The sequence below is a fragment of the Armigeres subalbatus genome, chromosome 3 (genome assembly GCF_024139115.2).
Source record: "Armigeres subalbatus isolate Guangzhou_Male chromosome 3, GZ_Asu_2, whole genome shotgun sequence".
Taxonomy (NCBI): domain Eukaryota; kingdom Metazoa; phylum Arthropoda; class Insecta; order Diptera; family Culicidae; genus Armigeres; species Armigeres subalbatus.
Window position 1 is genome coordinate 99,716,159 of NC_085141.1, and position 26,889 is coordinate 99,743,047.

The 26,889-nt window shown below is 42.5% G+C and overlaps 1 long non-coding RNA gene across 1 annotated transcript in view; it reads left to right on the plus strand.

Moving 5' to 3' along the window:
• LOC134226654 (uncharacterized) overlaps positions 1-26,889 on the plus strand; it is a 176,276-nt gene that overhangs the window by 104,115 nt on the left and 45,272 nt on the right. Inside the window, exon 3 of the long non-coding RNA XR_009983532.1 lies at positions 6,638-6,837. This is a non-coding gene — a long non-coding RNA (uncharacterized LOC134226654). The remainder of the gene's footprint in view (positions 1-6,637; positions 6,838-26,889) is intronic.

Here is a 26,889-nt window from a genome sequence, read left to right on the forward strand (position 1 = left end):
TCGAGGATCATTCATTGACACCGTGTGGTCATTGGGTGATAATATTATAAGACGAATATTTGGAATAAAATGTAAGAAAATGACGATTAATTCGGGAATTCCGGTATTTCAGGAGGACTTTTTGGTGGCCACTCGGGATCAATGAATGATATTCGCAATCTCGCGCTTATAATCATTGGGGCGTATTTGTATTGATCGATTTATCTTCGACGATGTTTTCTTCTTATCAATGTAGTGAATTGCGGTAGTTTGCCAAAGATTCATGGTTATAATGAAGGATGATTGCATCTTCCACCTGAAGCAAATATAAAATCGATGAAGAGAAATCGATCAATACAGTTACGCCCCTATGATTCTAAGCGTGAGCGAAGACTCTGCTTCTATACTGCTATTACAAACAATTTTCGAAAGTTTCTAGAACGAACTGCAATAATTGACAACTGCTCTGGATGTGCCTGCTCTTCTGGAGTACCATTTGGGGACCAGCCCTGGCATTAGTTTTGCTCTCACAACAAATGACGAATTTCAAGAATTGACCACTGCTCCGGATGATCCGGAGCTTCCCAAGGATAACTTATGTCGAATTCGTTTTTAAACCTGGGTCAGTGCCAACCCGAACCCTGAATAAATAAACATTTTTAGTTCCATCTGTCATTGGATCTGTTGGTGTGCGTAACATCGTGTTTGTTTTGATTCGAAACATATGATCCAGGACATCCATGCACATGATAAATAAATAAGTGCGTGAACTGATTTTTGCGGATAGTGGAATTTACTTTTGGGTGGATATAAATAGGGGAACTGCTTCTGTAATTCATCTTATGGCTCCGATATTCATTCCATCAAAAACAAAGCAATGGAAAGAAATTTGGATTGTTTATTATTTTTGTAATTTTTTTCAGCAGTGAGCACGCATGTTGACAAAAAGAAGCGACGAAATTGGTGCTGTATTTATTTGTTTCCCGATGAGATGATTATATGTTCAGTGAGATAGAGATCGGAACAGTTCACCTATTTAATTATATAATCCCGTGCACATTTTTATACCAAGAATTCCGTATAGAATTCATGCAAAAGAGATTTTCTATTCTACAGAAATTCATCTATTTCTACAAAAGTTTTTTTTTCGGAGAACACTCAGAAGCATGTAATAAACATTTTGCAGGAGTCGCTAATTTTTTTTCCTCGCTACCTCTCCTGATAAAGGTAGCCTCACACCTCGGGAAAATTTTCCGCCGGATTTTGGGCCCCGTGCATTTTCAATTTTCAAGAATTTCCCGGAGGAATTGCTCAAGGTACTTCCGGGGAAAGTTATGTACGAAACTTGTGGAGCAATTCCTGAAGGAAACTTCGAGTAAGTTCCTGTATTCCAGAAAGATTTCCTGAAGAAGTTATTGTAGGAATTTCCAAATTAATTCCTGGAGCAACTTCCAGAGAAAATCCTGGAACAGTATTCAAAGATATTCCTAGAAGAATTTCCAAAGGAATTCACCTCGAAAGGATCCCTCGGAAAAAATATGGAGGAATGCCTGGAAGATATCGCCAAAAATTCAAGAAAGAATTTTAGAAGTAATTTTTGGCAGAATTCCCGAAGACAATTCTGAAACGAACGAAAGAGTTTTTGGAAGAATTTCAATAGAAATTCTGCATAAGAAATAATTCTATTCGGTATTCCTCAAATATATCTTTCTGACAATTCTTAGCGGATTTTGTGAACGGGTTCAAGGGGAATTCCCAAACTACATAATTGCATCCACCGACCTAATTTAGGACACTATCAGTGAGGAAAGCCTGAATGAACTTATGAATACATAACTTCCCTAACAATTATATTTAAAACTGAATCTAGACAACAGTACCAGTTTAATTTAATTTGAAACTACAATAACAAATATCACAAAATTACCGGAAAAAAGATTTTCAACGCGCATTTTATTTTAATAAACAGACAGTTTCGATTCTCTCTTCTGCTTGTTTATTCCGCCCAGTCCCACCCACCCACGTGGTTTTGACAGTTGAAATACAGTTGTATTGGTGAACCCGGTGCGAAACCGTGAAACAACACAGTGCGAACCCGACAGCTTTGGGGTTGGAACTAGTGCGAACCTAGTTTGGATAACCTAGACCAGTTTGGATAACCTAGGATATCCCAAAACCATCTCACCGTGTCTACTGGTCTTCTGGAATATGTTTTGAATGTGGTTGAATACATATGCATGCTTCGAGTGACGAAAAAAGCTAGTGTCGTGGTTGTAGATCGCAAGTTCCGAACTCAAGGACAGTTTGGATGACCCAGGATTTCCTTAAACCATCTTACAAGGTCTCCTGATCTTTACGAATACGTTATGAACATAGTTGAATACGTATCCAAGCTTTGAATGGCGGAAAAATCTAGTTCCGTAGCTGTAGATCGCAAGTTTCGAGCTTAAGGTTGCTTTGGACGACCCAGAATACCCTAAAACCATCTGACCAAGTCTCTTGATCTTCGGGAATATGTTTATTGATATGGTTGAATTTATATCCAAACTTGAAGTGACAAAATTGATGATCTAGCAGTATCACATCCCAAAAAAAAATATTTTTCAACTTTTTTTGCAATTTCTCCGTTAGTAATCACAAAAACAAATGAAACATATCAATTTACTGGGTAACTCTGCTGAGGAAAATTTGGGCCTGGAAGGGTTGAGGTCTTCCAAAATGATCTTGAGTTAAGATCAAGGTATCTACCAGATGCACAATTACTAGGAAGTATTTTTGTCGAGCAATGCCTATTCGAATGCACAGCATTCAGAAGTTTAGAAATGTGAACAGAAGTCCCTTCAAAAATTGTCGAAAGGACCATCAAATTAACTTCTTCTTCTTCTTACCGATATTACATCCCCCATTGGAACATTGCCGTATCGCAGCTCAATTTCCATTTAGCACTTCCACAGCTATTAACTTCGAGATTTCTTCATTTTTGTATTCGTATATCATGAGGCTAGCACGACGATAGGAGACAATTTCCAACCCGAAATAAAGGAGTAAATAGCAAAATGAGATATGGACATGATTGATATAAGAGATAAAAGATCAGACGACAATATCAAAATTTTGCACTAAAATATCATGAGGAGATCAACTTATGCTATTTGTAAGAAGTAATCAATATCATGTGCCATTGGTTTGTTCTTATCCATTACATATCTTGATATTGAAATGATATTTCGGTGCAAATTTTTGATATTGTTGCCTGTTCTTTTATCTCTTATATCAATCAAGTCCATATCATGTTTTGTTATTCTGTTCATGGGTTCTGCCCGGGATGGATACATCATATTCAGGACTGGGTTGATCGATTAGATGACATGTTCTGAACTCCAGGACGTATTGGAGAACCTGAAATAGTTTTAAAGTAGAAACATTTATTCAATATTCGATACATGAGTATTGTTGGACATTTATCTCGGTTTAGGACATTTTGTTTGTAGACATATTTTCTGATGCACTCGAGGATATGGATTCCAGAATAGTTTGGACGGCCCAGAACATCCGTAAAAACATTCCAATGTCTTTTCAGTTATTTCTATGCTAGTTTTGGCAGAATATAATGAAAAACTCCAAATTTGTACGTCAAATATGCGTAAAAAAAGTCGTCCTGAAAGGGTTGAAACTAATAGCATCGTTGAGTACTTGCGAGTCTTACGCAGAGAACATTCTCAAAGGACTTTCGGTTCAAAAAGTTGGTACGGATCTACGAACAAAATTCACGTAAAAAATGTGTGAATTACTCGACTGGAGTTTTCTGCTAATTCATAAAACAATTCTCGCTTAACTTTTCAAAAGGTCCTAAGTAACATTTTTTTCATGAATTAATTTGAATAGCGCAATCAACAGAACAACATGAAAGCTTTTGATTGCAGTACTCAAATTAATTCATGAAAAAAATGTTACTTAGGACCTTTTGAAAAGTTAAGCGAGAATTGTTAATCATTCACATGATACTAAATAGAACTTTTAGTGATTAATATTTAATTTATTGAAATGAAGCATAAACTTGAATCCATAACTGATTCGGGGAGATGGCTCATTCGGGGTAATGGCGATCGGGGTAGGGGCCTTCGAGGGAATGGTATTAAGGGTAGTGTCGTAGAGTCTTTCATATCATGTACTTCGTCTTCGACGTGTTGATGACTACTCTGATTGCTTAGCTTCTTTTTTTCAGTTTGGCACAATTCAAAATTTTCGCTTTTGATGGCGGTACGGGAAGTACGGGAAACGATAAAAAGTTTCACCTAACAAATATTCAGATCAAAATTTATAATATTGATTTATCAAAAAACTCCATAAATTTCTCGATTTTTTTCAAATTTTTCTTGCTGAAACACACGAAATTAATTCATTTGTATCAACACATGCAGGAAGATCCGTGAAATTAGAAAATTTCTAAAAAATATATAGAAGTTAACTTTTTGAACTTTTTCCTACAACATCAAAACACAATTCCAAACATCATATTGAACTTATTTGTTGACATTAAATTTTACATTGAGATGATAATTTTGTGTTAATTATTAATTTATTCCAAAATTTGAAAAGTTCTCGCAATCGACAATGCGCCTTCTTTTCACACCTGAGAAGTCATCAATTTACAATACCAATCATTATCGTATGAGAATGATTCAGCACAACCCTGGCACAAACACCGCTAGGAGGATCAATCAGGGTTTTTAGCTATATAATAAATCCTAAAAATATGGCTTCTGGAATAGATCTTTAAAATATGGCGTTTAAAAATATACGAATAATGTTAACGATTTTCAGAAATATTTCCGAAAGATTTTTTTTTTATGAATATTTCTTTTGAAAAAATCGCATTGCTCCTTTAAATTATTAATATATAATTGGCACTAAGAACTGTCATGCCCAGAAGGGGTGTATCAGCAGCCATATCCAACGACGGAGGTACGAACTTTTAAAGCGCATACGAATAGCTCAACGTAGCTATCTGAAAACGAACAGAACGTTATCCCACAATGTTTTGGAAAACCTGCTTTTGGAGATTGAAAATATCGCAAACTTTCGCCCGCTAACCTGTAGCCCTGTTGACGATGTCCAGTCCAGGTCTCCAGTTAGCCTTGCGTGCAAAGGCGAAGGATTGGCAATCCGGAGATGGCGAGTTCGATTCTCGGTCCGGTCCAGGATGTTTTCGGGTGGGAAACATTCTCGACTCCTTGGGAATTGTGTATCCATTGAACTTGCCACACAAAGATACATATTAATGCTTTGGGGGCATAGAAAGTTTTCAATTAATAACTGTGGAAATGTTAAAAGACCACTAAGGGGCTGTCCATATACCACTTGGGCTGCTTAGAATCAGTTTTAGATACCGCCCTCTCCCAGCGTGTGGGAATATTCTCATATGAATTTTAAAAAATTAGACCGTGGACATTCGACTCCCTTTTAAACTGTCCACGTGGTATATGGGCAGCTCCTAAGCTGAAAAGCAGGCCAAGTTCCCCAGTTGGAATGCAGAGCCATAGAAGAAAATCTCAAATTTTCTATTGCGATAAGATCCTGGGTTCCCTTTGATGAATACTCCTGCTGTAAAACTACTGAGATCTATTTAAAAAAAAAAACAATTCTGGAAATAGAGGCTCCGAGATTATTATTATGTGAAGAATAAAAACTAGAGTAGAATAGAATAAAAACACATGTAAACAACCATTTCCATAACGCATAAATCTAGTTCATAATTTGGTTGATTACAAAAGAAGCTATGAATAAATTACAACTTTTTGCAGTAGCTGCGAGGAATTTTCATTCGACCCTTGTACAATTATTTGTAATTGTCAAATTGCATGTTGTTCTGTAAATCCAATTCTCATTCCACCTTCTCCATCCTGGGACGCGGTTTGCAGGGTTCGCAATAGATAGATTCTGCGCCACCAATCGTTGCTAAAACGCAATCAGCAAGAGCAGCTTTCCAACGCCCGTTTGCAACCAAATATTTACATAAAGAATTATTATTTAACTCGTTTATGCCCCGGTTCGAGGCGGAACTCATTAACGCTCTCGGTAGCTGCGCTGCAAGCTGCGGAGCGCGAATTTAAAAATTATCGCACATTTTTCGCCTGCCCTTGCGGTTTTCTTCCATCGCAACAACCCTGGTGGGCGAATGCTTTTCCCATCCAAGCGACCGAATAGGTACACGTGCAGTCACAGGGGTTTATCGTAGGAAGACGGGTCGCGGTCGACGTCGTCGATGTAGACCGCGGCGGAGGCAGAGGTTGGCTTGGTGGTTCGAAAAGTCAGAAAGCCGCAACCCGCAACATCCTTCGCGAAAAAAAAACGAACTAAAGAATAAACAAAGGCAGTAACAACAAGAACAAAAACAAGCAACCAGGCCACATTATGGAGAGCGCTAAGAGTTCATGCCCTCGCTGTAACAGAAGGCTTATCTTCTTTTTTTGCAGCGAATGAAATAACATGAAAAACAAACAGGGAATCCCTTTCTTAGCGCGCGACGCGCGGTGAATCTCAGTACAAAGTGAGGGGATTCTATAAAGAAACGTGACAATACTTGGCCAGGCTGTGTGACAAGCCAGGAAGCGTATGATTTACTAATTTCGGCATTTCTTTCTTCCTTCTGTTGCAGTGTGCCGTGCCAAGGCATGTTGGGGCCCACCGCCAATGGCCGTTTAATGGGACCAGGAGCCATCGGTTTGCCCGGATCGGTACACCATCGGAACCTGTGGCCATCGGCCGCGGCGGCAGCTATTGCAGCAAGTTCCAGCAGCACAGCCAGCAGCAGCAGCAGTAGCCGTTCGTTCGAGTTTCAGACCAGCAATGGCGAAGGTAAGTCAAGTGGAACCGTTGGATTGATTGGGTGACTTTGGGTCAAAATTGGAACAGGCCTTATCGGTTGGTTCCATAAAACAAACCGGGTTCTCAAACGAGTGTTACAACTTTTAAACTAAACTTGACATCACTTTTATCCAGTGCTACACGCTGTAATGCCGACCTGTCAAACAGGGGTGTGAATTTTCACACTCCGCCCCTCATGTTGGCGGTAGATAGTTGATTTGCCCATCAGAACGTATGAAAACGAAACCAAAAATAATGCATAAGATTCCACGGGTATGGAACGCACAAAAGCACCTTCTCTGCGAGGGCACTTAAAAATTGTTCAGCATAAACCTCTTAAAGTCGCGAAGCTCAAATGAGAGAACTAAACTCACACTTGGCCGAAGCGCTCCGTTCGGAGCATATTTGAACAACTTTTATGGTACTTTAAAAAAGCATTTATCATTCTCTCGGCCTGTTCGGCTCTACATCTGCTCGTTACTGTCTGGTTGCGCCATACCTTCTATTGCGGAAGGGGCGCCGTTGCCGCCGCCGTTGAGTGTAATCTTGAAAATGGATTTCCGATTCCTCAATTTTCGAGCATTCAATAAAATCGCTTTTTAAAAAATCATCCGTCTGACTACACACACCTCCCTTGCGCCGTTGTTCGAAACACCACCGGTCCCGGTCTGACACGTTGAATGACGTTTATTGCCTTTCGTTCGCTGCTTATCGCACAATTACATATGTGCAGGCGCACAGCACTATCACAATAGATGGAGCTCTCAGAGTGTGTCAAGAACTCGGTTCCACTCATCATTTTCGTCTGATTGCTTTCCGGAGTACTGCTTGAATGCTGTGCCACGAATTCGGAGAGGAGATAATCATCGCATCTCGTTTGGTGACCAAGCAGATTTCCATTCAATAAGGCAAATTTGTAGGTACGAAGGCTCTTGTCTCACGACGATGTCGTTCTCGTGATTTTCTCTATCTCCGAATTTCATTCCGATTGATGAACTGGTCGTGGGTCTGCATTTGAATGAGTTTATATTTCTTCAAACACGTTTGAGCGAAAATATCGACTTCTTTTGTTCTCCAGCGAATTCAAGGTCCTGTGCTTGGCAATTTTCGCCAAAAAACATTCTGCTTGTTAAACCCTAAAAAGGCCATTCAAAAGCGATGGGATGACGATGGACGGTCATAAATCAAATTGCTCAAAATATATTAGAGTGTGAGACCAATAGCGTTACAGAGAGGGGGGGATTGGAGTGATCGAATGAGTAAGCAGGAAAAACGAACAAGCGATGAGGCTCATTCTTCTTGATTATATTCCAGCTGTGAAAATTGATTACCGTACTCATTCTCCGGAGCTGGCATCGTTCGTCGTTGATTTTAAATGATGTCGCTTTTGGCCGACCTAGTTGGGTTTCTGCAGGACGGATGGACAGTCCAATAGAGACCACCGATCAGTCACTTGACGGAGCGCGAAATATTAACTAAACAGTTTTGGTGCGGTTCACTGGAATTCCATGATGCCATCAGGTTGGTACGTAAATGAGCTCGGCGGCTCTAATGATGCGTGTCCTTCCGGCTCGAATGGAGCTTTTCGATGGTCGGTTGATCTTTGGGGTGTTGCGATGTGGCAAACGCGAATGGCAAATGTACTTTTAATATATATTTATGAAGTACCTTGAACATAAAACTGTGATAAACGTCCATCAATAACTTGATGTATTGGGCAAAAAATACCATGATTAAAAACAAAGAATTCAAAGTAGATTCCTCCGGATTTCCGTAGGGAAATTGCTTCGGATTTCCGTAGGGAAATTCCTTCGGATTTCCGTAGGGAAATTCCTTCGGATTTCCGTAGGGAAATTCCTTCGGATTTCCGTAGGGAAATTCCTCCGGATTTGCGTAAGGAAATTTCTTCGGATCTCCGTAGGGGAATTCCTCCGGATTTCCGTAGGGAAATTCCTTCGAACTTCCGTAGGGAAATTCCTTTGGATTTGCGTAGGGAAATTCCTAAGGATTTGCGTAAGGAAATTCCTTCGGATTTCCGTAGGGGAATTCCTTCGGATTTCCGTAGGGAAATTCCTCCGGATTTGCGTAAGGAAATTTCTTCGGATCTCCGTAGGGGAATTCCTCCGGATTTCCGTAGGGAAATTCCTTCGAACTTCCGTAGGGAAATTCCTTTGGATTTGCGTAGGGAAATTCCTAAGGATTTGCGTAAGGAAATTCCTTCGGATTTCCGTAGGGGAATTCCTCCGGATTTCCGTAGGGAAATTCCTTCAAATTTCCTTGCGTAGGGAAATTCCTTCAAATTTCCATAGGGAACTTTTTTCAAATTTCCATAGGAAAATTCCTTCAGATTTCCGTAGGGAAATTCCTTCAGATTTCCGTAGAGAAATTCCTTTGGATTTCCGTAGGAAAATTCCTTCGGATTTCCGTAGGGAAATTCCTTCGGATTTCCGTAGGGAAATTCCTTCGGATTTCCGAGGGGAAATTCCTTCGGATTTCCGAGGGGAAATTCCTTCGGATTTCCGAGGGGAAATTCCTTCGGATTTCCGAGGGGAAATTCCTTCGGATTTCCGAGGGAAATTTCTTCGATTTCCGAAATTCCTTCGATTTCGAGGGAAATTCCTTCGATTTCGAGGGAAATTCCTTCGATTTCGAGGGAAATTCCTTCGATTTCGAGGGAAATTCCTTCGATTTCGAGGGAAATTCCTTCGATTTCCGAGGGAAATTCCTTCGATTTCGAGGGAAATTCTTCGATTTGAGGGAAATTCCTTCGGATTTCGAGGAAAATTCCTTCGATTTCCAGAGGGAAATTCCTTCGGATTTCCAGAGGGAAATTCCTTCGGATTTCCAGAGGGAAATTCCTTCGGATTTCCAGAGGGAAATTCCTTCGGATTTCCAGAGGGAAATTCCTTCGGATTTCCAGAGGGAAATTCCTTCGGATTTCCAGAGGGAAATTCCTTCGGATTTCCAGAGGGAAATTCCTTCGGATTTCCAGAGGGAAATTCCTTCGGATTTCCAGAGGGAAATTCCTTCGGATTTCCAGAGGGAAATTCCTTCGGATTTCCAGAGGGAAATTCCTTCGGATTTCCAGAGGGAAATTCCTTCGGATTTCCAGAGGGAAATTCCTTCGGATTTCCAGAGGGAAATTCCTTCGGATTTCCAGAGGGAAATTCCTTCGGATTTCCAAAGGGGAATTCCTTCGGATTTCCAAAGGGGAATTCCTTCTAATTTCCGAGCGGAAATGCCTTCGATTTCGAGGGAAATTCCTTCGATTTCGAGGGAAATTCCTTCGATTTCGAGGGAAATTCCTTCGGATTTCGAGGGAAATTCCTTCGATTTCGAGGGAAATTCCTTCGGATTTCGAGGGAAATTCCTTCGATTTCGAGGGAAATTCCTTCGATTTCGAGGGAAATTCCTTCGATTTCCGAGGGAAATTCCTTCGATTTCGAGGGAAATTCCTTCGGATTTCGAGGGAAATTCTTCGATTTCCGAGGGAAATTCCTTCGATTTCCGTAGGAAATTCCTTCGATTTCCGTAGGGAAATTCTTTCGATTTCCATAGGGAAATTCCTTCGATTTCCGTAGGAAATTCCTTCGATTTCCGTAGGAAATTCCTTCGATTTCCGTAGGAAATTCCTTCGATTTCCGAAGGGAAATTCCTTCGAATTTCCGAAGGGAAATTCTTTCCAATTTCCGAAGGGAAATTCCTTCGATTTTCCGTAGAGAAATTCCTTCGAATTTCCGTAGGAAAATTCCTTCGGATTTCCGTAGGGAAATTCCTTCGGATTTCCGTAGGGAAATTCCTTCGGATTTCCGTAGGGAAATTCCTTCGGATTTCCGTAGGGAAATTCCTTCGGATTTCCGTAGGGAAATTCCTTCGGATTTCCGTAGGGAAATTCTTTCAGATTTCCGTAGAGAAATTCCTTTAGTTCTTTAAAATTTCCATAGGGAAATTCCTTCAGATTTCCGTAGGGAAATTCCTTCGGATTTCCGTAGGGAAATTCCTTCAGATTTCCGTAGAGAAATTTCTTTGGATTTCCGTAGGAAAATTCCTTCGGATTTCCGTAGGGAAATTCCTTCGGATTTCCGAGGGGAAATTCCTTCGGATTTCCGAGGGGAAATTCCTTCGGATTTCCGTATGGAAATTCCTTCGGATTTCCGTAGGGAAATTCCTTCGGATTTCCGTAGGGAAACTCCTTCGGATTTCCGTAGGGAAATTCCTTCGGATTTCCGTGGGGAAATTCCTTCGGATTTCCGCGGGGAAATTCCTTCGGATTTCCGCGGGGAAATTCCTTCGGATTTCCGCGGGGAAATTCCTTCGGATTTCCGTGGGGAAATTCCTTCGGGTTTCCAAAGGAAACTCCTTCGGATTTCCGTAGGAAATTCCTTCGATTTCCGTAGGGAAATTCCTTCGATTTCCGTAGGGAAATTCCTTCGATTTCCGTAGGAAATTCCTTCGATTTCCGTAGGGAAATTCCTTCGATTTCCGTAGGGAAATTCCTTCGATTTCCGTAGGAAATTCCTTCGATTTCCGTAGGAAATTCCTTCGATTTCCGTAGGGAAATTCCTTCGATTTCCGTAGGGAAATTCCTTCGATTTCCGTAGGGAAATTCCTTCGATTTCCGTAGGAAATTCCTTCGATTTCCGTAGGAAATTCCTTCGATTTCCGTAGGGAAATTCCTTCGATTTCCGTAGGGAAATTCCTTCGATTTCCGTAGGGAAATTCCTTCGATTTCCGTAGGGAAATTCCTTCGATTTCCGTGAAATTCCTTCAGTTTCCGTAGGAAATTCCTTCGGATTTCCGTAGGGAAATTCCTTCGATTTTCGTAGGAAATTCCTTCGGATTTCCGCAGGGAAATTCCTTCGGATTTCCGCAGGGAAATTCCTTCGGATTTCCGCAGGGAAATTCCTTCGGATTTCCGCAGGGAAATTCCTTCGGATTTCCGCAGGGAAATTCCTTCGGATTTCCGCAGGGAAATTCCTTCGGATTTCCGCAGGGAAATTCCTTCGGATTTCCGCAGGGAAATTCCTTCGGATTTCCGCAGGGAAATTCCTTCGGATTTCCGTAGGAAATTCCTTCGATTTCCGTAGGGAAATTCCTTCGATTTCCGTAGGGAAATTCCTTCGATTTCCGTAGGAAATTCCTTCGATTTCCGTAGGGAAATTCCTTCGGATTTCCGTAGGGAAATTCCTTCGGATTTCCGTAGGGAAATTCCTTCGGATTTCCGTAGGGAAATTCCTTCGGATTTCCGTAGGGAAATTCCTTCGGATTTCCGTAGGAAAATTCCTTCAGATTTCCGCAGGGAAATTCCTTCGGATTTCCGTAGGGAAATTCCTTCGGATTTCCGTAGGGAAATTCCTTCGGATTTCCGTAGGGAAATTCCTTCGGATTTCCGTAGGGAAATTCCTTCAGATTTCCCTAGGGAAATTCCTACGGATTTGCGTAGGGAAATTCCTTCGGATTTGCGTAGGGAAATTCCTTCGAACTTCCGTAGGGAAATTCCTTCGAACTTCCGTAGGGAAATTCCTTCGAACTTCCGTAGGGAGATTCCTTCGAACTTCCGTAGGGAAATTCCTTTGGATTTGCGTAGGGAAATTCCTTCGGATTTCCGTAGGGGAATTCCTCCGGATTTCCGTAGGGAAATTCCTTCAAATTTCTATAGGGAAATTCCTTCAAATTTCCAAAGAGAACTTTTTTCAAATTTCCATAGGGAAATTCCTTCAGATTTCCGTAGGGAAATTCCTTCGGATTTCCGTAGGGAAATTTTTTCAGATTTCCGTAGAGAAATTCCTTTGGATTTCCGTAGGATAATTCCTTCGGATTTCCGTAGGGAAATTCCTTCGGATTTCCGTAGGGAAATTCCTTCGGATTTCCGAGGGGAAATTCCTTCGGATTTCCGTAGGGAAATTTCTTCGGGTTTCCGTAGGGAAATTTCTTCGGATTTCCGAGGGGAAATTCCTTCGGATTTCCGAGGGGAAATTCCTTCGGATTTCCGAGGGGAAATTCCTTCGGATTTCCGAGGGGAAATTCCTTCGGTTTTCCGAGGGGAAATTCCTTCAGATTTCCGTAGGGAAATTCCTTCAAATTTTCATAGGGAAATTCCTTTAGATTTCCGAAAGGAAATTCCTTCAAAAGAATAGACTAAGAATTTGTGAAATAATCAATGTGTATGATGCATGTATGCATTGAAATATTAATTAAAACAGAATGTGCAAAACATTAACAATGCAAACCGAATCGCCGTATCTATAAGTGCTCCCATATGATTTTATACACTTCCTGTAGTCCTATAAATAATAGCACTCATCAGTCACCCTCCATTTAGAAGACGCACAATCTACGAAGTATGGATTTTTTCCTAAAATTACTTCGTACCTCTAATTCGCCCATTGACCAGGAGAAAACTCAATAATAGAATCCATTGTAAACGAAAAATAGGGAAAAAAAAACATAAATGAATTCTATGATTGATCACGTAGTAATTCGAATTTAATTTTTCTCCAGAACGTAAGTACTTATGCTTTCTGGTGCCGTTTTCTACCGCATGGCGAGTTCTGCTGCCATAGCTGATGGGGGATCATTTTTTCCGACAAGTCATGCTCAAATGAAGACCGGTAGTTGGATGGTGGCAGTAGTCATGATGGCACGGCCACAGACAACCAGATCTAATCAAAAATATCAGGGTGAATGAATAAAATAACGGATTTGAAGAAAACAAACTTGTCGTTTTTTTTATCAATCTATAAATTCGATAATATATTTTCAAATCAAATGGTTGATAAACATGATAAACTAAAAGTTTGCTAATAAGAACCAATGGATTATTTTGTTCTAATGTCATACGTTCAGTGTGCTTTGCTATTATTAATTTGAATTAAAGCAATGGTCACGATTTCTCGACAACCCATCTTTCGTGAACATCAAACACGTAGTTTATTTACTATCAAGTATTCCGTACTTTAATCTGTGCTGCACACAGTCCCGGTTGCAGAACGAATCTTACATCGGGTTCACCCAGGATTGATGCCCCATCATTTGGGCGAGTAATCACCTTCGGCATGGTCCCAAGCACGTAGCAGCCAGCCAGTGCAGTGTGAGCGATAACGACTTCCCCGTCTCTCGGTCGTCTTGCTTCTTGCCTGGCTGTGACTCTCCGATCCGATGCTGTGTCCGTCGATCGTCCAGAAAAGAAACTTTGCGTAGGCTTGGGAATAGGATCGGATAGGGTGAGTGGAGAAAATGAATTTATTTCTTTCACCCTCCGGGACTTGGTCGTCGTCATCACCCCGACAACGACGACGACGACGGGACATCAAAGGACGCCAGACGATTATTGTCATAAAAATAAGACCTTTTCGCACTTCGCCTATGTGCAGTACGCAGCCAGTCATCTCTACGGACGAAGCGAAACCACATTTCCTGCTAAGATTTGCTATTTTGGTCGGTCGGATGTCGCTATGCAAGGGGGAGGAGTGATTCTTATGAGTTTCCAGTCGATGATAGTGCTGCAAACGATAACTCATTCTTTTGTGGTTTCCGGACTGGGAATACTGCTGACCGTGTACATATGCAAGGTTGGTCCTCCAGATAACCAAGGGCTCCGTCAAGGCCCAGCGGCGATTCATTTCCGGTGCAAAAAAAATGAGTTTCTGCCGAGGAATTGATTGTTTCATTGATTGCTGGGCAGCTCTTATCGTTCTGCCCACTTATCTGTCACACTCACTGGTCGATTCAATTTGGGTCGAGCAAATAAATGTACTTATGGGGAAAAATCGAACAGTCATCGAATTTTATTAATGGTTCTTCTAAGGAGGCTCCGTTTGTAGTAATCAATTTATCCCCTCGGCAAGTCATGGCAAGGTTCCGTTTGGACGACTTGCATCCATCGTTTCGGCTCAGACAAAAAAAAATGTGATGATGACTGCAACGATAATTTATATTATGTGTATGCGGTTTCTTTTCCGGTTAAAATTGACTTTTAATTGACGTGAAATTAAACCAGTGGTAACACAAGAATTCACCTCCAGTAAAACAATAACAATAGCGACCAATCAAATATAAGAGAAAACGATAAAACCAATAAATACGCTTCCTCTGATGAACGAGACATCCTTGTTCGGAAACAATGCCAAAGTGCAATAAATAATTCGAAAAAAATATAAAAAAATGTATACAGCAAAAAAAAATCGACAATTTAAGTGAGCCTCATTTGGAAAACAGTGGCATATCAAATTGCATTTTCGTCAATATCAAATTAATTATGGCATCTTTTATGCCCTCGTTTTCCGCCAATCAGATTACACACGTGAAAGCGCATTTTTTTAGGTAAAATTCGATGGCGTCCGAGAATGAAATAAAAATTAAACCTGATAGAAAACATAAAACTGTGGGATGTTCGCTGTCAGCATGGGGTTAATTGTAATTAATTCGAACAATTAACTAGCCACGTGTGTTTGTTCGAGAGGAGCATGTGAAGAAGCCTCCGAAAGTATCAATTTCAGCGGGAAACATTGATTAATTGTAACCCGCGCGCGGTGCAGTTGCTCACGCCTATCGCTCATCTGTCAGAAGTGTTCGTTTATCTGTCGTGTCCGTGTGCGATGAGGGGGGGGGGGGAATGTTTGTTCCCATGCGAGTCGCTTCGCCGCACCGTAGTCTATTCCCGCGCTATCTAAATTTAACCACGATCGATCGAACCGCCGTCAAAATAAACCCAAACAGGAAGCCCTCGGTTGGACGTTCATATGCGTGGGGGCGTTTGACTCGGAAGCGAGGAGGTAAACATCAGTCGATTGGGACCGATTAATTGAATATTTTCCAACTGCTGGAAGGTAAACATTCATCTCGCCAGCATGCTGCTGAGTGTTGAATAATTCTCTTTGAAGTTGCTTGTTTTGCACTGCCGACGGCAGTCGAGCGATATATCGTTTATCTGTCACAAAGCAAACTATATACGGCAATCGATACACAAGACGGGTTAGGCAGTACTAGAATACATATTTCTCGCGCTCTTAATTGTTGTAATTAATTAAATATGCAATTAAGCCGCGATATTAAACAGAAGCTTCAACGAATTTCTATTCGTTTTGTTTTCCCTCTGCCTTCTACCAGTCAGCCGTATTGCTTGGGTTTCAATTTGAAGAAGAATATGGAACAAATACGGGGAAGTCTCTTCTGACACTCCACACAATTCGAGCTGTGAAACATATGTTCTCTTCGTACTTCATAGGCGTTTTGTTGTAGCTTGTACCGTTTCTTCCTCCACCCCCATTAGTGCCGCATCCGCAACAGTCTGACACGACTGTTTTCGAAATACATTCGTGTTCCAGTCTAATTCCAAATTTCATCATTCTGCCTTCACACATGACCGATCCAATGTGAAACGTACAGCGGCATCAGCAACGCCGTCCCTATCATTCCGTCTTTCCTTTCTGGGTGTGAGAAAATAACACTCGGGTCGACTTAAACACCAACACAGATGATCCACCGAAATCTCAAACCCTGCTAACTAGAATGTACTCAATGTGTCCCATCTTCTGACCGGCGGTCCCGGCTCGTTATTCATCGTGCAGTAATTCGTATTTGTCCACTTGCAAATCCCTTTCCCAAACATCTGACATAATTGCTCGCCCAAGTAGTCAAGGCAACACAGCAGCGCCATTCATTAATTAGCGGCATAAGTCGTACGAGAGCCGTTTTGCGTCACTCCGTCACTCCAGTCCTAGTGGCCGTAGTCGGAGTTGCCAAGGCAACTTATCGTTTACCTGTCAAAAATTTGCATCGTTGACGGGATTTCAAATGCATTGCCATTAGATTGGCATTGGCACCCTGCTGATGTCACCCTTAGAGCTTCATTGGACGGAATTATTGCGCGCGTTGGCAAAGGTTGGCTAATCCCACTTCGATGTGGATTTTCGTTTGGGTTTTTTTCTCGATTCCATATCGAATTAAATGTATGGAGAAACGGACGAACCATAAGCCCCACAAGCTGTTCCTAAATAAATAATGCGAAACGCCGACGAGGAGTATGTCCCTTCAAACTGTTCCGTCGATATGCAAACGCTTGCGGAAACGATGCTTTATTGAGGTGTCGCAAATTTATGCTGCATGGGCAATTTGGTGACCACCCGAACGCGTTGGGTGTATTTGAAATTCGAATGTTGGGGACGCTTTTAGGTTTTTTGTTGCTTATGGCGACAAAACGGTGAAGCGTATTAAGGACGAGATCTACTTTTTATGAAACTTGTTTGTTTCTCCGAAGGACGTAGTGCGGTTCTGATTTATGTTAGGTTTGAAATAAATCCTTTCGTGCGAATGCGAGGTTGGCGAAGTGCAGCCATGGACCGAACAGAATAGAGAGCACTTCACCGATGTAATATAGAGCACTTTATTTCACCGATATTGCATGATTTCTAGTCATACAAATGGTATGAATTTTGGACCGCCATCTTTGATTTTAAAATGACGTCTGGCATCAATTTTCGAGTCCAAGCCCTATTATTTAAAACCCTAAAGCCCTAAATTTAAAAATATAATTTATATTCCATTATTTCTGGTAAAAAAAATTGGAAAAAAGTTTAAGTTTGGATCCGTTATCTTGAATTCCAAAATGGCAATTTGCTAGAGCTCTTCAAGTTCAATCAATATACACCCATATTGCATGGTTTATGACTAATGACTGACTGATGATTAATTTCTGACGGAACTTCCAAAGGAATTTCTGACGAACTTCCGGAGGAATTCCTGACGGAACTTCCGGAGAATTTTCTGACGGAACTTCCAGAGCAATTTCTGATCGAACTTCCGGAGGAATTCCTGACGAAACTTCCAAAGGACTTCCTGGCGGAACTTTCATAGGAATTTCTGGCAGAAGGGATTCCTGACGGAACTTCCAGAAGGATTCGTGACGGAACTTCCGGAGAGATTCCTGACGGAACTTCCGGAGAGATTCCTAGCGGAACTTCCGGGAGATTCCTGACGGAACTTCCGGAGAGATTCCTGACGGAACTTCCGGAGGAATTCCTGACGGAACTTCCAAGGCGAATCCAGATAAATTTCCGGAGGGATTCCTGACAGAACTTCCGAAGGGATTCCTGACGGAACTTCCGGAGGGATTCCTGACGGAACTTTCGGAGGAATTCCTGACGGAACTTCCGGAGGAATTCCTTACGGAACTTCCGGAGGAATTCCTGACGGAACTTCCGGAGGAATTCCTGACGGAACTTCCGGAGGAATTCCTGAGGAATCCCTTACGGAACTTCCGGAGGAATTCCTAACGGAACTTCCGAAAGAATTCCTGACGGAACTTCCGGAGGAATTTCTGACGGAACGTCCGGAGGAATTCCTCACGGAACTTCCGGAGGAATTCCTCACGGAACTTCCGGAGGAATTCCTGACGGAACTTCCGGAGGAATTCCTGACGGAACTTCCGCAGGAATTCCTGACAGAACTTCCGAAGGAATTCCTGACAGAACTTCCGGAGGAATTCCTGACAGAACTTCCGGAGGAATTCCTGACGGAACTTCCGGAGGAATTCCTGACGGAACTTCCGGAGGGATTCCTGACGGAACTTCCGGAGGGATTCCTGACGGAACTTCCGGAGGGATTCCTGATGGAACTTCCAGAGGAATTCCTGACGGAATTTCCGGAGGAATTCCTGATGGAACTTCCGGAGGAATTCCTGACGGAATTTCCGGAGGAATTCCTGACGGAATTTCCGGAGGAATTCCTGACGGAACTCTCGGAAGAATTCCTGACGGAACTCTCGGAGGAATTCCTGACGGAACTTCCGGAGGAATTCCTGGCGGAACTTCCGGAGGAATTCCTGGCGGAACTTCGGGAGGAATACCTGGCGGAACTTCCGGAGGAATTCCTGGCGGAACTTCTGGAGGAATTCCTGGCTGAACTTCCGGAGGAATTCCTGGCGAAACTTCCGGAGGAACTCCTGGCGGAACTTCCGGAGGAATTCCTGGCTGAACTTCCGGAGGAATTCCTGGCGAAACTTCCGGAGGAACTCCTGGCGGAACTTCCGGAGGAATTCCTGGCGGAACTTCCGGAGGAATTCCTGGCGGAACTTCCGGAGGAATTCCTGGCGGAACTTCCGGAGGAATTCCTGGCGGAACTTCCGGAGGAATTCCTGGCGGAACTTCCGGAGGAATTCCTAGCGGAACTTCCGGAGGAATTCCTGGCGGAACTTCCGGAGGAATTCCTGGCGGAACTTCCGGAGGAATTTCTGACGGAACTTCCGGAGGAATTCCTGACGGAACTTTTGGAGAAATTCCTGACGGAACTTCCGGAGGAATTCCTGGCGGAACTTCCGGAGGAATTCCTGACGGAATTTCCGGAGGAATTCCTGACGGAACTTCCGGAGGGATTCCTGACGGAACTACCGGAGGGATTCCTGATGGAACTTCCAGAGGAATTCCTGACGGAATTTCCGGAGGAATTCCTGATGGAACTTCCGGAGGAATTTCTCACGGAACTTCCGGAGGAATTTCTCACGGAACATCCGGAGGAATTCCTGACGGAACTTCCGGAGGAATTCCTGACGGAACTTCCGGAGGAATTCTTGACAGAACTTGCGGAGGAATTCCTGACGGAACTTCCGAAGGAATTCCTGACGGAACTTCCGGAGGAATTCCTGACAGAACTTCCGGAGGATTTCCTAACTGAACTTCCAGAGGAATTCCTAACGGAACTTCCGGAGGAATTCCTGACGGAACTTCCGGAGGAATTCCTATCGGAGCTTCCCGAGGAATTCCTAATGGAACTTCCGGAGGAATTCCTAACGGAACTTCCGGAGAAATTCCTGACGGAACTTCCGGATGAACTCCTGACGGAACTTCCGGAAGAATTCCTGACGGAACTTCCGGAAGAATTCCTGACAGAACTTCCGGAGGAATTCCTGACGGAACTTCCGAGGGAATTCTTGACGGAACTTCCGGAGGAATTATTATTATTATTATTGTCTTTATTAAGGGGGTTTTCAGCCCTTGGCTGGCTCACCTCTAGTATCAGAGAGCCCGGAGGAATTCCTGACGGAGCTTCCGGAGGAATTCGTGACGGAATTTCCGGAGGAATTCGTGACGGAACTTCCGGAGGAATTCGTAACGGAACTTCCGGAGGAATTCCTGATGGAACTTCCAGAGGAATTCCTGAAGGAATTTCCGGAGGAATTTCTGATGGAACTTTCGGAGGAATTTCTCACGGAACATCCGGAGGAATTCCTGACGGAACATCCGAAGGAATTCCTGACAGAACTTCCGGAGGAATTCCTAACGGAACTTCCGGAGGAATTTCTAACGGAACTTCCGGAGGAATTCCTAACGGAACTTCCGGAGGAAGTCCTAACGGAACTTCCGGAGGAATTCCTAACGGAACTTCCGGAGGAGTTCCTAACGGAACTTCCGGAGAAATTCCTGACGGAACTTCCGGAGGAATTCCTGACGGAACTTCCGGAGGAATTCCTGACAGAACTTCCGGAGGAATTCCTGACGGAACTTCCGAGGGAATTCTTGACGGAACTTCCGGAGGAATTATTATTATTATTATTGTCTTCCTGACGGAACTTCCGAGGGAATTCGTAACGGAACTTCCGGAGGAATTCCTGATGGAACTTTCGGAGGAATTCCTGACGGAACTTCCAGAGGAACTTCCGGAGGATTTCCTGACGGAACTTCCGGAGGAATTCCTGACACAACTTCCGGAGGAAGTCCTGACAGAACTTCCGGAGGAATTCCTGATGGAACATCCGGGGGAATTGCTGACGGAACTTCCGGAGCAATTATTATTATTATTATCGTCTTTATTAAAGAGGTTTCCAGCCCTTGGCTGGCTCACCTCTAGTATCAGAGAGCCCAGAGGAATTCCTGACGGATTTTCCGCAGGAATTCCTGACGGAACTTCCGGAGGAATTTGTGACGGAACTTCCGGAGGATTTCCTGACGGAACTTCCGGAGGAATTCCTGACGGAACCTCCGGAGGAATTCCTGACGAAACTTCCGGAGGAATTCCTGACGGAACTTTCGGAGGAATTCCTGACGGAACTTCTTGGAGGAATTCCTGACGGAACTTCCTGGAGGAATTCCTGACGGAACTTCTGGAGGAATTCCTGACGGAACTTCCGGCGGAATTCCTGATAGGACTTTCGAATGAATTCTTGGCGGAGCTTCCGGAGGAATTTCAAGCGTACCATCCGAAGGAATTTCAAGCGAACCTTTCGGTAGAATTCCTGGTGGAACTCCTCTACGAATTCCTTGGAATTCTCCGTTTCCTTTTTTTAATTTTTTTTCTGGACGAATGACCGCCATCTTGAATTTTGGTCCGCCATCTTGGATTTTAAAATGGCTTCGAAAATTGATTTTTGAGGCCCACTCGCCAAACTCTATATTGTACGGTTTCTGATAAAAAATTGGATCAAATGATCGCCATCATCTTGGATTTTGGTTGGCCATTTTGGATTTCAAAAAAGCGTCAGACATCAATTTTCAAGTTCCACTTTTCAAAGCTTACATGATTGTCTTTATAAGAGAGATTCCCAGCACTTCGATTTGACCCACGATACTGGTCGAAAAATTGGTTCAATTGGTCGTGAATTCTGTTCTGCCATCTACTCATCAAACTTGATCGATATTGCATTGTTTCTGATAAAAAATGGTATAGATGTTCGCCATATTGAACTTAGGTTCTTTATCTTAGTAAAACGGCGGCGTCAAATATCGATTCTCGATTTATTGTTATATTTTCATAAATACATTGAAAATAAATCAAAAGTAACAACAAATTATTACAATAACTTAACAGGAAACAAATATGATAAAGAATAAAGTTAATTAAAAAGAATTAAAGCTGACTATTTTTTTTTGTCGATTTAAAACTCGTCAATGAAAATTTAATTTAGTCTGATTTCGTTTGGTAAAATTTAATAAAACGCTTTCAATTACTTCGTCGATCCAGCACAGACAAACGGATTAAACATTCTCACGATCTATAACCATTAAAATTTCTCGATGGCCATTTCCCATCCTCCGTCCACTACCAGCTATAATAGTGACAATTACCGTAAAATAAATAATAAATGCTGTCATACTGCGGTCGTTTGCTGAGTTCCGACCCGAACAGAGAACCAGAAATTGACGAAGAAAAAACAACAACAACCAAGAAAGCCGATGCAACGATGCACCCCAATGCAGTCGATTGGGAGCGAACGTTCATCATTTTCGTTGCAGCAGCACGCGGCTGTGTTTGCACTGCACCCGATGGCGGCGGTGGTCCGACTGTGGAAGAATAAAATAAACATTATTCTAATTTTATTAACAGTTTAAAACAATCGAGTGAGTGTCGATGTCTTCTTCCATTTCGTTGTTTTATGGCTTCGGCTCGACTCTCGACCAACAAGGAACTGTTGTGTGAAACTCCGTCGGTGAAATGAAAAGTAACGGGTGCTGCCATCTTGTGGTCTGGTTTGACAAAGCGCCGATTTGACAGTCGGAGAAAGCGGTGCGCTGTTCTCCTGATAATGATTTAATAATGAGTGCCACACCACCACCGCCGGTCTTCCTCCCTTGTAGCAAAAGGCAAGGGCGAAAATTTATTTCCCACACCCCGTCCCTTCTGTGCTCGAGTTTTTTTCTTCTTCCAGCGGATGAAATGAATTTAAATTACCTCCGTCGGGATGCGAAAGAGACATATTAACGATTTTTCCTTCGGCTTCGCCAAAATAGATGGCGACCCTGCGCTAGAAAGGCAGGGAACAAGTCCCACGCCTCCGGGCAAAGTGTTTTCCGGATAAAAATTATATCGAGCAATGAATCTTCCCGAAGCGCGAACCCCCGCGAATAAAACAAAAATCCGCACTTGACTCGCAGATAAGATCCGGCGGCGGAAAATGTGGGTTAGGACAGCACCGATTGAGACTTCGAAGGCGCGCGGTGGGCGACGTGAACATCGAAATCTGAATATCATGAATATTGATGACACTTCAATCACTCAGCCTTCCTTCCTTCCTTTCTTCCATTATTATTATTTGCTGGATTCGGAGTGCAAGGCCACTCCCCCTTCCATCGCCTAAACTGAACGTTCATCGTGAATCACGACGACGACGACGGCTGCCGGCCGCCGTTACCGCGCGCGATGCCAAGACCTGTTTGAGCGGAGTGAGCGAGCCTTGCGTTTTAGACACCAATTTAGCGGATAAAAAATGAGTCAGATATTGGCTCTGGCTGCAGCAGTTCAAGTTCAGGCCGTCGTCGTTCGGACGAGCGCGGAGAATGCCGCGGAAAGGAATCAGAAATCAGATTTTCCGTCTATCTCCGTTCGCATTCATATCGGTTTGGCATTGTGTATTGTGGGATTCCTTCGGTGATTTTTTCTTTCTTCGCGAATTCCGAAGCTATGTTGTAAATTTTGGCATTTCATGCTTTGTAGTATTGTTTAGCGGGGCTATATTTTGAAAGTGTAGACGAGAGGTGACTTTACCTGAAATTCATCATTGGTGTATCAAGTTAGAAAAAAAATCTTTAAAAAAATGTTCCTACATCCGAAGTTTTTTCTAAATATTTTCTGATTAATCCACCGAAAATACAAAAAAAAGTTTTTCATTATTAAAAGGCGGATTTGTTTTTTTTGTGATGATTTGATTATCCGGAGTGAAAAAAAATCGATACTCCGGATAATCTAGTCCGACCTTTAGTTGCTATCATTTATTTCGAGCTCAGTTGACCTGATAGACGAATGCCAAAACAGTTTGGAAAACCTAGAACATCTAGTCTGGAAACAACTGAGCTGCTGAATATACGCGAGAGCCCAAGTGAGCTGTATAGAAATGACTGGTTGCTGTCAGGTTTGTACCGAGCCCGGTTGACCTGGTAAACTATTTGATCCAAACTCCAGAACAGTTTGGAGAGCCTAGAATGTCTGGTTTGGGTATAACTGAATTGAACATCATACGCGTGGACTCTAGGGATTTGTGTGGACATGACTGGTTGTTCTCGGCTTTGTGTTCAGGCGTAGTTGATCTGGTAGATCGTCAACCAGTTGACGAAACTCTAGAACAATCTGGAGAACCTAGAACATCTGAAATAACTGCAATGTGAAGTATACGTGGAGGCCCAAGTGAGCTGTATGGACAAGACTTGTTGCTGTCAGGTTCGAACCGAGTCCAGTTGACCTGGAAAACAATTTAATCCAAACTCCAGAGCAGTTTGGAGAACCTAGAACATCAGATTTGGGTATCATCATTCGCGTTTCCAATGGTTTTCGTAGATTTCGGCGTCAAAATTGCATAGCGTCTTTCGTCAGTATAGAGGCCACTTGAGAATCGCTAGGGATGTTCAGAAGAAACATATGGTTGATGCATAGTATTGTCAATACTAAACCAGTGTTATACGACTTTTTTAAACCTGTAAATGATGCTCAGTACTGAAGTATTTCATGTAAATCAAAATTCACAGTATTTTGTAAAAAAACCATCCTTACTCTCGACTCTCTAGGGAAAAAGTGAGCATCCCTAGAAACATAACTCATCGGTTCGTTAAAACTAGATGAGATGGAAAAGACATCTGAGAGAGCATTATGAAAATCGGTCGAGATATAGCTGTTTGAAAATTTAGTTCCCATGATTTTTTGATCACGGTAGTCCGAGTTAATAATTTTATCAAAATGGCGTTTACGCCATTGTCCAAAAATAGTTATCACGAGTAGTACTCATCGCACTCTTTAACAGAAAAAATGGAAAACAAGTATGTCGTAAAATGGCACATACGTCACTTTTTCAGATTACGGCAGTTTAGAGGAAAATTGTGCGGCATCACTACACACCGAACCCGTGCAATTCTGACAGTAATTCAATTACGCCCGAAGCACTGATTCATTTTTTTGTTTTCTTTATTTCGTTTCGTTTGCTCTCGTTTTTATTGAAGACCTACTCACTGCTCGTACCCTCATCAATCGAAAGTGAATGAAGATGATCACATTCATTAGAGAAGTTTAATGATGGTACTGAGGGGCAAAGCACAGACGTCTCATGAAATGGAACCGAGTGCGAGTAGAGAACTATTATTACCTATTTGTAGTAGGATTTTTAAATGCACGTTGTTTTTCGAAATGCTTTGTGGAGAATTTCGGAAGCCCGAGAGCAGGGAGCGGAAATTTTATTAAAATGTTGGCTGTAATAACCGGAACATGGAAAGATGTTAATGAATGTTCGGGGTATGGGTGGTACTTCAAACTTGTACTATTTTCGGATTGCGAGTGGAAGAACCAGTAGATGCAGGAAGTCGTTCAATCATTGGGATTTGTCCTAATGGAAACGTCTTCTGCATTAAAGATGTGAGTACAAAATGCTCGACAATTTGAGCGGTGCACTTGATTGCATTCCATCGTGCAATTAAACCACACTACAAAACCACTCATTAATCATTTGGCAATGCGAGAGATTACACACAAAAATGTTTCTACATACTGTGCTCATAACGTGCCACCACCATACGTCCAAAACCCCATCACACGCTGATACGGTTTTGATTAATGAAGCTATCGTCTTATCGGGCGCCATTAATTACTGTGGTATTATAAATTTTTCGCTGTGGAGAGAGCGATTGCTCCCTGATGCGTGCGGTTCTGCCTCTCGAAAAGGGAAGGTAGGTACCGAATGCATACACCGCACGATAAAGGACAACTGGTTCGCAACAATCTAGCTTTTTCGCTCTTGTACGCAAAATCATTAACATTATTATTATTGTCTTTATTTTAGAGGCTTTCAGCCCTAGGCTAGCTCACCTCTTATAAATCATTAACATTCGAAAGGCTTGAAATACCAGAAGAGTAGAATAAATTTTGAAAAAATTAACTAATATTTTTCTATTACGAAAACTCTAAGAGCATTCCTTGTCCTGACATCTCACTCTTGCTTCCCTAACAACGCAGACGCTAATGTTTGCGGTGAATGGAAGTCCTCATCACAGCATGTGATCAACGTGCACTCATACCCGGCTAATTTAGGTAATGGGCCCCCATTCCACGCGGTGGCCATTTATCAACAGCAGAAATTTTGCCATTTCTGTTGTTTGTTTTTAAATTATTGAACAAAGTAAGACGCTAAGGGGCCCTCCTTAGCCGTGCGGTAAGATGCGCGGCTACAAAGCAAGACCATGCTGAGGATGGCTGGGTTCGATTCCCGGTGCCGACAATTTTCGGAATGGAAATTGCCTCGACTTCTCTGGGCATAAAAGTATCATCGTGTTAGCCTCATGATATACAAATGCAAAAATGGTATCTTGGCTTAGAAACCTCGCAGTTAATAACTGTGGAAGTGCTTAATGATGAACACTAAGCTGCGGGGCGGCAATGTCCCAGTGTGGGGATGTAATGCCTATGAAGAAGAAGAAGAAGACGCATAATGGTAGAAAGAACCAATGACTACACGCAAAATGCGGATCAACTCGACAATAATGTAACCTAAATTCAAATCAACTTCCATTGTTTTCTTCGGCCGAACATCCATCATCTTCTGCGACGAGCTAATAATGGGAAATCCCGCACAGTCGAATGGAACGCGGGGATCGCTACCGTCCGCCTGCCGCGGCCGATGGATAACGGTGCCGGCTTATCGGATCGGATAATGCTTCCCGTTCGTGCAGGGCACTATCTATCCGCCCCGTCGCAAATGAGGATGTATCGGCGGACGCAAATCAGGAATCGTACACGCTTGACTCGGCACACGCACTACATGGCCTATGTTGCTATTATTACTGTTGAAGAATGAATACATAATTTGTCACGCAATGGCCGAGGAGGGCGCTGATCGTCGAGTAGTGTTTTGGTGGGCTACGATTTCAGTAGAATTTGTTATTAATTTACAAACAATACAATTTCTAAACATGTAAACATTGTTTGACAAAACCATTACCATTACCAAGCACTCAAGTTCCTTAAATATTCGCTTCAAGTCGTTCCAACACTTAACTCTTTATGCCTTTCTCGTATACTAAGTATACGCGAAGGCTAAATGTTCGCTCCAACAACGAACTTTTTATAAAAGGCCCAGAG